This window comes from Podarcis tiliguerta, assembly GCF_965153285.1.
Source record: "Podarcis tiliguerta genome assembly, chromosome: 13".
NCBI lineage: Eukaryota > Metazoa > Chordata > Lepidosauria > Squamata > Lacertidae > Podarcis > Podarcis tiliguerta.
Window position 1 is genome coordinate 52,283,183 of NC_139546.1, and position 16,049 is coordinate 52,299,231.

Below are 16,049 nucleotides of genomic sequence, written 5' to 3' on the forward strand. Positions count from 1 at the left end.
GACGAAAGGGTTTTCCGTTTTTCGATGCGCTTCGCAGGACGAATTTCCCTATGGGCTTGCTTCGCAAGACGAAAATGTCTTGCGAGTCTTGAGATTTTTTTCCGCTCCCCACCCCCTTTTTCTAAGGCGCTAAGCTGCTAATAGCCTTTTAGCAGCTAATCTGCTAATCCCTTAAGCCTTTAATAGCCGCTAATAGCCACCTAACCGCTAATAGCGCTAATCCGCTAATGGGCTTGCTTCGCAAGACGAAAAAACCGCTAGACGAAGAGACTCGCGGAACAGATTCTTTTCCTCTTGCGAGGCACCACTGTATTTCTACCATCCATGAACTGGTAGAAGGAGCAAGTGTGATAACTCACAAAAAGCATGCACGAGTTCACAGTCCTGTGCACAGAGCATATATACCCCTTCCAGATCCCTCAACCCTTTCTCCTCCTTTTCCAGGAGTCCTGCCCCATGAGTTCCTCTGAGCATGAACAGAAAGCTGTCTTGGGACTCTTGGACTCTTGGCCCCCTTCGCAGGAAAGGGGAGTGAGAGCCAAGGGGTCGAGGAGCCCTGGTGGTTCAGCGTGTCCAAGATATTGCAACCGAATGAGATAAGATTCAGTTCTCAGGCCTGAGTATTCTTGGCATTGACAGAGGCTATTCATTAGCCTTTAAAAGTAACATTTTTCCTATGCACAGCATCTTGTGAGAATAAGCAGAGAAAAGCTGTTTTGGATTTTTAGAAGACAAAAGGAATTTGGGACAGTTTTGAGGCCTGGGGTGATTATTGAAGCCTGGGCTGATTTCAGAAAGGATTTGGGTATTCTGTCCCTTCAATGGCAACCAAAACTAGGTGCTGGAGCGACTCCCCTAGGAAGAAAAGTCTGCAGCATTTGGGGGCTTTTAGTTTGGAGAAAAGGCAAGTGAGAGGCAGTGTGAAATAAGTTTTCAAAATTATGCCTGGCCCTGAGAAAGCAGATGCAGAGAAAACGACTTCCTCCATTCTCTCGAAACACTGGAACATGTGAAAATCCAATGCAGCTGAATGTTGAGAGATTCAGGATAGATAAAGTCCTTCACATGGCACAGAGTTAAACTGTGGAACTCCCTCCTGCAGCAGGCAGGGAGTGCCACCAACCTAAAGGTATAAAGGTAAAGGGACCCCTGGCCATTAGGTCCAGTCGTGGACGACTCTGGGGTTGCGGCGCTCATCTCGCTTTATTGGCCGAGGCAGCCGGCGTACAGCTTCCGGGTCATGTGGCCAGCAGGACTAAGCCGCTTCTGGCGAACCAGAGCAGCGCATGGAAACGCCGTTTACCTTCCCGCCAGAGCGGTACCTATTTATCTACTTGCACTTTGATGTGCTTTTGAACTGCTAGGTTGGCAGCAACAGGGACCGAGCAACGGGAGCTCACCCCGTCATTGCGGGGATTCGAACCGCCGACCTTCTGATCGGCAAGTCCTAGGCTCTGTGGTTTAACCCACAGCGCCACCTGCATCCCAACCTAGATGGCTTTAAAAGCGGATTGGGCAAATTTCTGGAGGAGACGACTATCAATGGCTACTTGCCATGATGGCCAAACTTTGCCTGCACAGTTGGGGGCAGAGATGCTTCTGAACCCCACTTGCTGGGAACTGCAGGAGGGGAGAGAGTTCGCTCTCATGCTCAAATCTTCCCATAACGGGCATCTTGTGCTTGAACCCTCTTCGCTGATTGGCCGCGCCAGATATAGGATGGTGCGGGTGGTTCCCTTGCACAGGGTGTTGAGCCAAGTAGGCACAAAACAGAAGATCCAGCATTAAGAAGATCCATTTTGGGGCACCAAATCTTGCCCTTGCGAAGGACTCCATATTACAAAAGATTACCAAAGCCCACCCCCTGCTGGTCGGCCACTGTGAGAAGAGAATGCCGGCCTATTCTTGTGTTTTCTACTTTTGGGCTATTAAAATTCGTGCAATGGCAGATGAAGATGAGGGACTTTATGGAGCTAGCTGATCTCACTGGGAGAATCCGCGACCAGAAAGAAGAGGAATATCAAGAAGATTGGAAGAAATTTAATTATTTGAATATTGTAATATTAAAGATTAGTAGTTACTTGGAAGTACTAAATAGGCCTAGGATTAAATAAATAAATGTGATATAGAATGTTAAGAAAAGTTAAGAAATTTGATTATAATCGGAATATTGTTTTTTGAATAATGGTATTGGAACTGCTACATTCAGTTACAAGGAAATTCAGGTGGAAAAGATTAGAGGAAGTCAAGTAATAGGTTTATGAAGTTCGAAGTTTAATTAATTGACTTTTACTATTTATGTGTTTGTGGTTATATTTTTGGTGATTATTTGTTATATTTTATTTCTTTTTCTTTTTGTTTCATTGGTTTTACAGTATGTGTTGTATTTGTTTGAAACTTAATAAATATTATTGGGGTGAGGGGAGAGAATGCTAGCCTAGATGGGCCCCCCAATAAGAGCAGCCTGGCTCTTATTGCATTCCTAAATTCTCCCCTTCTCCCTTTCATTAATCTGCAGAATGCATTATCCTGCAGAGTCGGACGCTCGGTGCAGTTATCTCGAAGGGCTGTTAGCAAGGCCACTGGGTTATCTCGGTATCTTATCCGTGGGGCAATTGGGCCTGCCTGTGGCTTGGCTCTTATCGCACCGGATTGATAACCTTGGCCAAGGCAACCGCATTGCAAGCCAAGGGGTGTGGAAGGCTGCAGCAGGCCTGGCCTGAAGGAGGCGCACAATCTCTTGCTGAACAGCTATGCAACGGACGCCAACAGGGCTGCAAACGAATCCATGCAACAGGGCAATGAATCCACCAAACCCGCTTTCAATGGGGATTTTGCTTGCATGCACAGTGGAAATCTCTGCATGCTCGATGGTTAAACACACATTCCTGCGTGCCCCTGCAAATCCCCCCCCCCCCCCGATGAATAATATCTGCCTGGTAGATTTGATGCTGTGTGTAGTGTCGCCTCCCCTAGCCTGAGGGCTGGTGGGAGTTGTAGTTCAAAAACAGAGGACACCAGGTTGGGGGAGAGGCTAATTTAAGTGGTTTTGGCTGGGGCTAAGGCACTTTTTCGTTTTTAAATTCTGTCATGTGCACAATGGAGGAGTGTGTCTGTGGTTGTTGTTTAGTCATTTAGTGGTGTCCGACTCTTCGTGACCCCCTGGACCAGAGCACGCCAGGCACTCCTGTCTCCCACTGCCTCCCGCAGTTTGGTCAGACTCATGCTGGTAGCTTCTAGAACACTGTCCCACCATCTCGTCCTCCGTCGTCCCCTTCTCCTTGTGCCCTCCATCTTTCCCAACATCAGGGTCTTTTCCAGGGAGTCTTCTCTTCTCATGAGGTGGCCAAAGTCTTGGAGTCTCAGCTTCACGATCTGTCCTTCCAGTGAGCACTCAGGGCTGATTTCCTTCAGAATGGAGAGGTTGGATCTTCTTGCAGTCCATGGGACTCTCCAGAGTCTCCTCCAGCACCAGAATTCAAAAGCATCCATTCTTCAGCGATCAGCCTTCTTTATGGTCCAGCTCTCACTTTCATACATCACTACTGGGAAAACCATGGCTTTAACTATACGGACCTTTGTCGGCAAGGTGATGTCTCTGTTTTTTAAGATACTGTCTAGGTTTGCCATCGCCTTTCTCCCAAGAAGCAGGCGTCTTTTAATTTTGTGACTGTTACCATCTGCAGTGATCATGGAGCCCAAGAAAGTAAAATCTTTCACTGCCTCCATTTCTTCCCCTTCTCTTTGCCAGGAGGTGATGGGCCCAGTGGCCATGATCTTCGTTTTTCTGATGTTGAGCTTCAGACCATATTTTGCGCTCTCCTCTTTCACCCTCATTAAAAGGTTCTTTAGTTCCTCCTTGATTACATTTCATTCATTTCTTATATTCCGACGCTGCTCACGAGAAGTCACAAAGCGGCTTACATCCAACAAACAACAACATAGTAGAACATCACAACTGCGACGTAAATTATATAAAACAATTAACAAATCATCAGTAAAAGCAACCACCTACAAAACACTACGAACAAAACAACTTAAAACATAAACAGTACAACCACAAGAAAAGTCCTGTTATAAAACCCACAAAAGCATTACAGCACTCATAATCCACAAAGCAATATTAACAACATTGACAAACTAAGCGCTGCTGAATTCACACTCTCGCTCTGTCCCCGCCCTCATGACTCATAGCGTCCGCAGTCCATCAAGAAAACACCTTCCCATAATGGCTGCGGAAGCAACTTCCTGGGTCTCTCCAGGTGCATTTTGTTTTGTTTTTGTTTTTAGAAAACCTCTATTAATTTTCACATAAACAAATATACACGAATTACATAACGTACAAAACAAAAAACACTACAAATGAATAGAAACAATAAAGTAAGAAAAGAGAAAGAAACAGACATAAACAAATACGATGTATTACACTTACATGACAAATTAAAATATATAACTTCCAATAATTCTCATTATACCACTTATATTATCTGTACTCTTTGCACAGATTCATATTATTTTGTTTTGTGTACTGTGTGTGTATATATATATATATACATACATACATACATATATATATATATACATACATACATACATACATATATATAGTTATAGTTATATATATATATATTGTGTATGTATGTGTGTATATATATATATATATATATAATCCAATATTATATTTTATGCATTTATTGCTTACCAGTATCAGGGTCTGCATAAAAGGCGGATCTACACGGATCCTCATGGATCCTCCACTTTTTTAAAAATAATTCCAACAAATGCAGTGTCAAATCACACCTAGAAGGCACACCTACAAACTGGACTATAAAAAACGTGGATCCAACACTTTGCCGCGCTGCAGCACCACAAAAACATGGATCCGAGGCACGGATCCTCATGAATTCATATGATTTTTATATTGAAACAAAATAAAAACACCATGCTACTGTAGACCACATCTTAGTCTGTAGGAGGAACCAAAAAAATCACGCATCCACTGTTTCGTGGTGCCGCAATGGCGCAAAAACATGGTTAAAAACACGGATCCTCATGGATCCTCATGATTTTTGCACTAGATCAGCCCAAACTCACTGTCAAATTACACATCATGTCCAGGGGCACACCGTACACCACAGAAATCACGGATCCATGGCTTCCTGGCCACACCGTGGCCCAAAAACATGGTTTTGAAGCACGGATCCTCATGGATCCTCACGCTTTTTGCATTGGGCCAACCCAAACTCACCATCAAATCACACATCATTCCCAGGGGCACAGACTGCACCACAGAAAACACGGGTCCACGGTTATCTGGCCACTCCGTGGCCCAAAAACGTGGTTTTGAAGCACAGATCCTCATGGATCCTCACGCTTTTTGCATTGGGCCAACACAAACTCACCGTCAAATCACACATCATGTCCAGGGGCACAGACTGCACCACAAAAATCACAGACCCACGGCTTCCTGGCCACTCCGTGGCCCAAAAACGTGGTTTTGAAGCACGGATCCTCATGGATCCTCACGCTTTTTGCATTGGGCCAACCCAAACTCACCATCAAATCACACATCATTCCCAGGGGCACAGACTGCACCACAGAAAACACGGGTCCACGGTTATCTGGCCACTCCGTGGCCCAAAAACGTGGTTTTGAAGCACAGATCCTCATGGATCCTCACGCTTTTTGCATTGGGCCAACACAAACTCACCGTCAAATCACACATCATGTCCAGGGGCACAGACTGCACCACAAAAATCACAGACCCACGGCTTCCTGGCCACTCCGTGGCCCAAAAACGTGGTTTTGAAGCACGGATCCTCATGGATCCTCACGCTTTTTGCATTGGGCCAACCCAAACTCACCGTCAAATCACACATCATGTCCAGGGGCACAGACTGCACCACAAAAATCATGGATCCACGGCTTCCTGGCCACTCCATGGCCCAAAAACGTGGTTTTGAAGCACGGATCCTCATGGATCCTCACGCTTTTTGCATTGGGCCAACCCAAACTCACCATCAAATCACACATCATGTCCAGGGGCACAGCCTGCACCACAGAAAACTCGGATCCATGGCTTCCTGGCGAAACCGTGGACCAAAAACGTGGTTTTGAAGCACAGATCTTCATGGATCCTCACGCTTTTTGCATTGGGCCAACCCAAACTCACTGTCAAATAACACGTCATAGTCAGGGGCACAGACTGCACCACAGAAAACTCGGATCCACGGCTTCCTGGTCGTACCGCGGCCCAAAAACGTGGTTTTGAAGCACGGATCTTCATGGATCCTCACGCTTTTTGCATTGGGCCAACCCAAACTCAACGTCAGATCATGCGTCATAGCCTGGAGCACAGCCTACACCACAAAAATCATGGATCCACAGTTACCTGGCCACTCCATGGCTCATAAACGTGGTTTTGAAGCACGGATCCTCACGGATCCTCATGCTTTTTCCATTGGGCCACCCCAAACTCACCATCAAATGACACATCATGGCCAGGGGCACAGCCTGTACAGCAAAAAACTCAGATCCATGGTTATCTGGCAACGCCGTGGCCCAAAAACGTGGTTTTGAAACACGGATCCTCATGGATCCTCACGCTTTTTGCATTGGGCCAACCCAAACTCAACGTCAGATCATGCGTCATAGCCTGGAGCACAGCCTACACCACAAAAATCATGGATCCACAGTTACCTGGCCACTCCATGGCTCATAAACGTGGTTTTGAAGCACGGATCCTCACGGATCCTCATGCTTTTTCCATTGGGCCACCCCAAACTCACCATCAAATGACACATCATGGCCAGGGGCACAGCCTGTACAGCAAAAAACTCAGATCCATGGTTATCTGGCAACGCCGTGGCCCAAAAACGTGGTTTTGAAACACGGATCCTCATGGATCCTCACGCTTTTTGCATTGGGACAACCCAAACTCAACGTCAGATCACACGTCATAGCCAGGAGCACAGCTTGCACCACAAAAAACTTGGATCCACAGCTTCCTGGACACTCCATGGCCCAAAAACGTGGTTTGCTCGTGCTTTGCTTGTGTGTTCCAGCATGGCAGGGGGTTGGACTAGATGGCCCGTGCGGTCTCTTCCAGCTCTATGATTTTATGATTCTATGACACTAGCTAGTACACTGCACTGTTCCATTAGATAGATATTGTTGCTATTTTTTAAGCTAAAGGTTATGTATAGCTGTCATCTATTAGTCTTTGAGACAGTGTGGTGTAGTGCTTAAAAGCGGTGGACTCATAATCTGGTGAGCTGGGTTCGCTTCCCCGCTCCTCCACATGCAGCTCCTCACAGGGTGTCTGTTGTGGGGAAGGAAGGGAAAGGAGATTGTTAGCTGCTTTGAGACTCCTTAAGGGGAGTGAAAGGCGAAATATCAAGTCCAAACTCTTCTTCCAAACACTTTGTAATAGTGACATTTCCCATAAATATGCTGAGACACAACTGAATAATAATAATGTTATAGATTTCAATGGGATTCATGGAAGGGCCAAGTTTATTCAGCAGTTTAAATGAATGGGGCATAGAAGTGCTTAACTGGTTCTTGAGCAGGGCCAAAACTTGGGGGAAGGAATATTCAGTCTCTGTAGCAAACAGCAGGCACAACAACATTTTGTATGGAATGCAAAGCCAGTTCTTCTCTTTAAAAAACAAAAAAATATTAACAAACCAATCAAATCACATTAATTCCAAATTATACCAATACATAATAAACTCCAAATATTTCCAAATATTTAGCCAAATTTTAAATTTTTGTGGGGGGTACCCATGCTTCGAGCTCAAAAAGGGTCCAATCCTCTCATATTTGTGCTGCTTTGATGTTCAGAGTTCCATCTTTCCATCTCTTTGTTGTTATCCTTTACCAAACGTCTTCCAATCTTCTTGTTATCGTTTTTTCTTTTCTTTATAAACTCTGAAAGTCTCCACAAGTGAATTTAAACAAACATTATTATAGTCCTGTGTGGATTTTCACCTTAATCCAAAGGTCCTGTTCGAACGGCAGGTGCCATTTCAGCGTTTCCATAAAATACAGTCTAAACATCTGCTCATTAACTTTCCCAGACCTGTTGCTCCGACATCAATCTTTTCAGGGTAGTTCTTGCCAAGTCAAATGTAGAACTCAGATATGATAGCAAAGCCGTGGCTTCCTCCCCCTCTTGATCATAAATCCTGCAACAAAGCCTGTCTCGTCATGGCGATTCTCCATTAGAACTGCGTCATCCAAAAGCCTTTCATTTGCTTTCCAGATCTTCCACAAAACAAAGCCTTTAGTCAATGATTCATTTCCACACAGTTTATTATTCTATCTCTCTTGTTATCGGTTATGTGACGGTTCTTCTTAGGGAGGGGTTGTTAGGTAAATCACATAGAAGAAAAGAAGAAAAGTCCCCCCCCCTTTCCACTCCGTTTCAACATACCGACATCTTTGATGTAATCTTCTTTAATCTAGTTTTCTGTTCAATCCAACCCATCACTCAAATTCTCAGAGGTCGATTCAGTTAGCAGTCAAAACTCCCTTTCCTTCGCTCGAAACATGTGCATTTACTCTTCTCTAATTGTTTATCTTGAGCCTGCAACTAGGATCGCGATCAGAAGTAGTGTCCGGGAGAGCCAAAAACTCACACAAGGGCTTTCCTTCCAGTGCCCTCACCCCCTCCTTCTTTCGAACTCGGGGGGTTATTTATAGGCATCCGCGGACGAGGCAGCGTTTTCCCATTCCCCCTGGGAAAACCCGGGAGGCTAATTACTCCCATATTAGCCTCTTAATTACCTCGTGTGAGCCGGAGAGATGGTATTGTTGGCCATCTTCCAATGCGCCCCTAGCGCCCCCCCCCCGGAGCCAGTTCTTCTCATAAGCAAGCAAGGGGAGCCCCTGAGGTGCTGGATGCACCACTAGAACTGGCAGCTTGGTGTGAGTACCAAGGTTGGTTTTGCTCTCTGCATTTTTCCTGAAGTTGTTGAGCTGTGAAAACCATGTCCACTGTCCCCCTAGAAGGCTGAAAACCATTTTGGGATTCAGGAAGGGTCACCTCGGATAATGTTAAGAGACGGTTTGCTAAGATCCTTGCAAGCATTTTGCCGGCCACAGCTAATAGAGAGATGCCTCTATAGTTTCTACAATCAGTCCTGTCACCCTTTTTAAAAGAGATTGATAATTTTGGCATCCCTGAAGTCTGCTGGGATTGCTTCTCTCTCCCAGATTTCTTTGATGAGCTTGTGAAGTTGTTGTGTAAGTTCAGTTCCACCCACTTTGAAGATTTCAGCAGGTATCCCATCAGGTCCACTGGCTTTGTTGTTTTTCACTTGGTTAATAGCTGTGCGCAACTCTCCCAGATACAGCAAGCTCATCTCTAATTTGTTTTTGTGGGATTTGTGAGAGGGCCTCAGCAGCTATGGGGGAGTTGTGGTTAAGGAGATGTTGGTAGTGTCCTTTCCAGCACAGTGCAAAAGCTTCTTTTGTGGTACCATCTGCTGAGCGTAGGGGGCATATGCCATGATTTATTGGTCCATAGATGGTCTTTGTGGCTTTAAAGAAACTCTGTGCATCATGAGTGTCGGCTAAGTGCTGGATCTCTTGAGGTTTTTTTGTTTTTTTTTATCCACCAGGTGTTTTTTAGTTCTCTGGTTCTTAGCATTGGCATAGGGTTTTTTTCTTAGTGGCACAGTTTCTTTCTCTTTGCCATATCTGAAATGCCTTCCTTTTCTTGTTAATCATGCATTCAATCTCACTGTCATTCTCATCAAACCAGTCCTGGTGTTTCTTGGTTTGGTATCCAATAGTTTGTTCACAGACTGCAATAATGGATGTTTTTGTTGGAGAATTGCCAGGGAGACAGAGGCATCAGGCCTCCACGCCGTCTCCGGACGATCACCGGTCTCCCGTGGAAACAGCATCAGTCAATTAGCGACATGAGCCTCAGACACATTCCAAGACTCATGCACGCCCTTTTCAGCAGTCTCCGCAATGGAAGATTCAGACAGAAGAGCATATTTACAGCTTTATTCAACATAGGTCAGAACAAAGGAAAAACATGGCTGCTTGCATCCCTGTCGAGGAAACATCCAGAACAAAAGCTATATACAAAACGGAAGTTCCCAGTGAGAACAGTGCTGGGACTAAACAGGCATGTGACACACAACAATCATGCCTGACTCTTTTAAGGAGGAACGGAGCTATATCCTAACAGTTTTTAGCTTGCTCCAGTGTTCCTCGATGTTATCAGGGAATTCTGAAAGCAGGTGGTCCTTAAGAGTCGTTTAGAAGCAATCCCGCTTAATGGGAACTTGAAGGGCTTGAGTGTTCATTTTGCGCCTTGGTTTTCTTCCCTGAAGCCTGCGTTGAGGTATAATCTTGATAGCCATCGTGGCGCGTATTAGTTGGTGATCTGTCCAGCGCTCGTCATAGCTCTGGTAAGGAGCACATCACGTTGATCTTTAGCACGGACAATAACATAGTCTAAGAGGTGCCAGTGGTTAGACCGAGGATGCCTCCATGAAGTTTTAAATTTATTTTTCTGTCAAAAGAGTGTTTTGGTAATAACAAGGTTGTGCGCTGCACATATCGTCAAAAGTAAGATTCCATTCTGGTTGCTGTTGCCAACTCCTTCTTTCCCAATAGTCCTAGGCCACAAATCGAAATCTCACCCAACTCTTGCATTAAAATCACCCAGGAGGATAATTTTATCTTCCTTAGGCATCTCTGATAGGATGGTATCCAGCTGAGAGTAAAAATTTTCTTTAATGTCTTCATCGGCATCCACTGTTGGTACATAAGTGCTGATTATAGTGATCTGTTGGTTTTTTGTGAGCTTTATTCGAAGGGTTGAGAGTCGCTCATTAATGCCAGTAGGGGCTTCTGACAGGAGTTTCACAAGGTCGTTTTTCATAGCGAATCCTACCCATGTATTCAATATTCTTGTTCAGATAGACCTCTCCAGAAGAATGTGTAGCCTCCTTTTTCTTCCTTCAGTTGTCCTTTGCCTGCTCTTCGAGAGTCTTGAAACGCTGCAATATCGATGTTAAAACATCGCAGCTCTCTTGCAATGATGGCAGTTCTGCATTTAGGACGTTCGCTGTCTGTGTTATCTGACAAAGTCCATATATTCCATGTTCCAAAGTTCAATTGTCTTTTACGGCCCCTGGGTGGTGACCCCACTGGGCGCGGTAATCCAGTCAGGGAAAAAGGGAGGCAGACTATGTTTAGGGCACCGTTTCCAGCCACTCCCTCTTTTCGGGGTGAGCAGAGAGGATCCTAAAAAGGGCTGCTCAGTCATGGATACAGCTGCCGAGCTGATCAACTGCCTCATTCCTTGAGTCAGAATGACTGAATCTGTATCCACTGCCCATGTGTCAATTCATGACTAGGGGCTTCCAGATTTCACATTCCTGCCTCCGTAAGCCATTTGCTGATCACAATGGGGGGGGGGGTGTTGGGTTGGGTTTTTGGAAGACGCCTGTGCGTGAATTTCTTTTAGGTGTGTAGATCAGTGCACGCTGACCAACGCACAGCCTTCGCAGTAGGGCTCTGTTCTGATGGCATGAGTAGTCATGACAAATTGGTGGATCCTATCTGCTGCAGCCTTCATCCGCCTTCAGAGCCATTGTAACACACTGCTTGTTATCACCCGCCCGTTCTGCCGTTGAGGACTTCTTGGATCATTCTTTGTCTAGCTCCTTCCCTGTTATGTACTAAGCTTGGATCCTAGAACAATAGACAAGTAGGATCCTAGAATGCAAGAAATGATTGGCTTGCAGGAAAAGACCAATCAGGCTCCAGGAGGGAAGCAGAACCAGCCAGTCAGACGGGACTCATTGTGTAAATAATGTATATAAAAGCCTGAGGTTTGGGGGGAAATTCAGTCACTGTTTTACAAGATGCAATAAAGAGCATGAAATCACTACAGGACTCTGAGCATATTTAATTTTCTTTGGCCTTGGGTGACCCTGCTGGGAGTATGAGATTCCCAACGGCTTCGCTCACAAGGGTCATAGGAATGTGCAAGCCCACTCACCATGACATGTGAGAGAACTGAGATAGATTGCACTGAGCCCTGGTCTCATTAGACAAAGCGTTCCACCAAAAAGGCTCTGGCTCTGGTTGAGGACAGCTGGATATGTTTTGGGCCAGGGACCACCAGTAGGTTGCTGTCAGATGAGCGTCACACTCATGGGGGTGTGTGTGTAAAGGTAAAGGTAAAGGTACCCCTGCCCGTACGGGCCAGTCTTGACAGACTCTAGGGTTGTGCGCCCATCTCACTCAAAGAGGCCAAGGGCCAGCGCTGTCCGAAGACACTTCCGGGTCACATGGCCAGTGTGACATCGCTGCTCTGGCGAGCCAGAGCCGCACACGGAAACGCCGTTTACCTTCCCGCTAGTAAGCGGTCCCTATTTATCTACTTGCACCCAGGAGTGCTTTCGAACTGCTAGGTTGGCAGGCGCTGGGACCGAACAGCGGGAGCGCACCCCGCCGTGGGGATTCGAACCGGCAACCTTTCGATCGGCAAGCCCTAGGCACTGAGGCTTTAACCCACAGCGCCACCCGCGTCCCGGCGTATTGGAAGATAATTCCCACAGATAAGAAAGGTCACAGACTGTTTAGGGCTTTAAAGATTAGCACCAAAACCTTGAACCTGATTCGATACTCCACCTGGAGCCAATCCAGCTGATGAACAACCAACTGAATGTGGGCTCTCCACAAAGTCCAAGTAAGAACTCATGTGTAATGGTTCTAGGGGTTGCTCGTGCGTAAGTTGCTGTTACTCCTGGCTAGGTTGCCTGGTTGAACCCTTGCTGTCTGGACAGCCTCAAGTTCCGTGGCTGCCTCAGTCGCTGGCAGAATCCGTCAGTGGGCATTTCTTAAACCTCTTCCAGCATAAAAGCTGTTTGACGCCCAGTCTCCTCCCCCTTTGCCTGCGCGGAAGTTTTCTGCGCAAAGTGGGTGTGGGCAACAGAGTACTCGTGCCCTCTCCGCTGGTCTCTTGCGAAGAGTCCTGGAGCCACCTCTCCGATTCCCCCATCTGCCCCCCCCCTCCACTGGTGTTGCGCTGATTTCCTTCCCCAGCAGATGGGCTACCTCTCCCCCTACTGGGACCCTCTCCACCATCGTCCTGGAGCCTCCTCTCCGCCTCCCACTCCGATGGCAGTTCCCTGACATCATGCATCTGCATTTTAGACCATTTGGAGTTTCTGGAGCAGTCTCAAGGGTAGCCCTGCATCTCTCTCTCTCTCTCTCTCTCACACACACACACACTCTCTCTCTATCGCAGTTATACCCTGCCCTCCCCGGCTCAGGTGTACAGCAAGTTAAAGTAGTCTAGTCTGCAGGTGACCACTGCATGGATCACCATGGCTAGGTTGGAAAGGGACAGGTACGGTACCAATCGCCTAACCTGACATAGATTAAAAAATGGCACTTTGCTACATTTCTGACCAATGCCTCCATAGAGACAGAAGCATCCAGGATCACACTGGGACTCCTGATGGAGGCTACAGGTGACTATTGCGCCCCATGAAGAGCTGGGAGCTGGCAAACTGAATCGAAATCATTCTGGCCCAGCCATTGGACGCCCATCTTTATTGGATAGAGATTCAGCCGACTCCGTTTCCTCCATCCCAGCACACCCACCTAAAAATTGGCCAATAAATCCAGGGTAGAATCTGGCCTGGGCCATGAAGCAGTAGATCCATGATGTTTGGGTCAGATCTGTGGTTATCTACAAGATATTTGAATAAAGGGTGAATTTGGGGTTCCCCAATGCAAAAAGTGTGATGATTCATGAGGATCCGTGCTTCAAAACCACGTTTTTGGGTCATGGTATGACCAGGAAGGCATGGATCTGAGTTTTCTGTGGTGCAGTCTGTGCCCCTGACTATGACGTGTTATTTGACAGTGAGTTTGGGTGGTCCAATGCTAAAAGCGTGAGGATCCATGAGGATCCGTGCTTCAAAACCACGTTTTTGGTCCACGGTTTCTTCAGGAAGCCGTGGATCCGTGATTTTTGTGGTGCATGCTATGCCCATGGCCATGATGTGTCATTTGACGGTGACTTTGGGCTGATCTAGTGCAGAAATCATGAGGATCCATGCTTCGAAACCACGTTTTTGGGCCACGGTATGGCCAGGCAGGCATGGATCTGAGTTTTTTGTGGTGCAGGCTGTGCCCCTGGCTATGATATGATGTTTGACAGTGATTTAGGGGTGGCCCAGTGCAAAAAGCATGAGGATCCATGAGGATCCATGCTACAAAACGTTTTTGGGCTATGGTGTCGCCAGGAAGCCGTGGATCCGTGATTTTGGTGCCGGATGCTGTGCCCATAGCCATGAAATTTGATCTGATGGTGACTTTGGGCTGATCTAGTGCAAAAATCATGAGGATCCATGAGGATCCGTGTTTTTTAACCATGTTTTTGCGCCATTGCGGCACCACGAAACAGTGGATGCGTGATTTTTTTTATTCTGCCTACAGACTAAGATGTGGTCTACAGTATCATGGTGTTTTTATTTTGTTTCAATATAAAAATCATATGAATTCATGAGGATCCGTGCCTCGGATCCATGTTTTTGTGGTGCTGCAGCGCGGCAAAGTGTTGGATCCACATTTTTTATAGTCCAGTCTGTAGTCCTGCCTTCCAGGTGTGATTTGACACTGCATTTGTTGGAGTTATTGTTAAAAAGGTGGAGGATCCATGAGGATCCGTGAATGGTCTACCTCTCCCCCTACTGGTACCCTCTCCACCATCGTCCTGGAGACTCCTCTCTGCCTCCCACTCCGATGGCAGTTTCCTGACAGGTAGCAAGCCACCAGAGGTCCTGCCTTTTTGGTGGAGTTTGACTGTCAGAACCACAAAGGTGTTATAGCTGGCAAAGTCAATGTGCCATGTTGACCATCTTTAATGGATTGAGATTCAGGTGACGCTGTTTCTTTCTTCCAAACTCACACGCCTAAAAACAGGTCAATAAATCCAGGGAAACATCTAGCCAGCGCCACAAAGCTGTAGATCCATGATTTTTGTGGCCAGATCTGTGGTTATATACAAGATCTTTGAATAAAGGGTGAGTTAGGGGTTTGCCCAATGCAAAAAGCGTGAGGATCCATGAGGATCCGTGCTTCAAAACCACGTTTTTGGGCCATGGAGTGGCCTGGAATCAGTGGATCCGAGTTTTTTGTGGTGCAGTCTGTGCCCCTGGACATGATGTGTGATTCGATGGTGAGTTTGGGTTGGCCCAATGCAAAAAGTGTGGGGATCCATGAGGATCCGTGCTTCAAAACCACGTTTTTGGGCCACGGAGTGGCCAGGAAGCCGTGGGTCTGTGATTTTTGTGGTGCAGTCTGTGCCCCTGGACATGATGTGTGATTTGACGGTGAGTTTGGGTTGGCCCAATGCAAAAAGCGTGAGGATCCATGAGGATCCGTGCTTCAAAACCACGTTTTTGGGCCACGGAGTAGCCAGGAAGCCGTGGATCCATAATTTTTGTGGTGCAGTCTGTTTGCCTGGGAATGATGTGTGATTTGATGGTGAGTTTGGGTTGGCCCAATGCAAAAAGCGTGAGGATCCATGAGGATCCATGCTTCAAAACCACGTTTTTGGGCCACAGAGTGGCCAGATAACCGTGGACCCGTGTTTTCTGTGGTGCAGTCTGTGCCCCTGGACATGATGTGTGATTTGATGGTGAGTTTAGGTTGGCCCAATGCAAAAAGCGTGAGGATCCATGAGGATCCGTGCTTCAAAACCACGTTTTTGGGCCACGGTACGGTCAGGAAGCTGTGGATCCGTGATTTTTGTGTTGCATGCTGTGCTGCTGGCCATGAGGTTTGATCTGATGGTGACTTTGGGCTGATCTAGTGCAAAAATCATGAGGATTCATGAGGATCCGTGCTTCGGAACCACGTTTTTGGGCCAGGGCGTGGCCAGGCAGGCGTGGATCCGAGTTTTTTGTGGTGTTGGCTGTGCCCCTGACTATGATATGTGATTTCACGGTGAGTTTGGGTTGGCCCAATGCAAAAAGCGTGTGGATCCATGAAGATCCGTG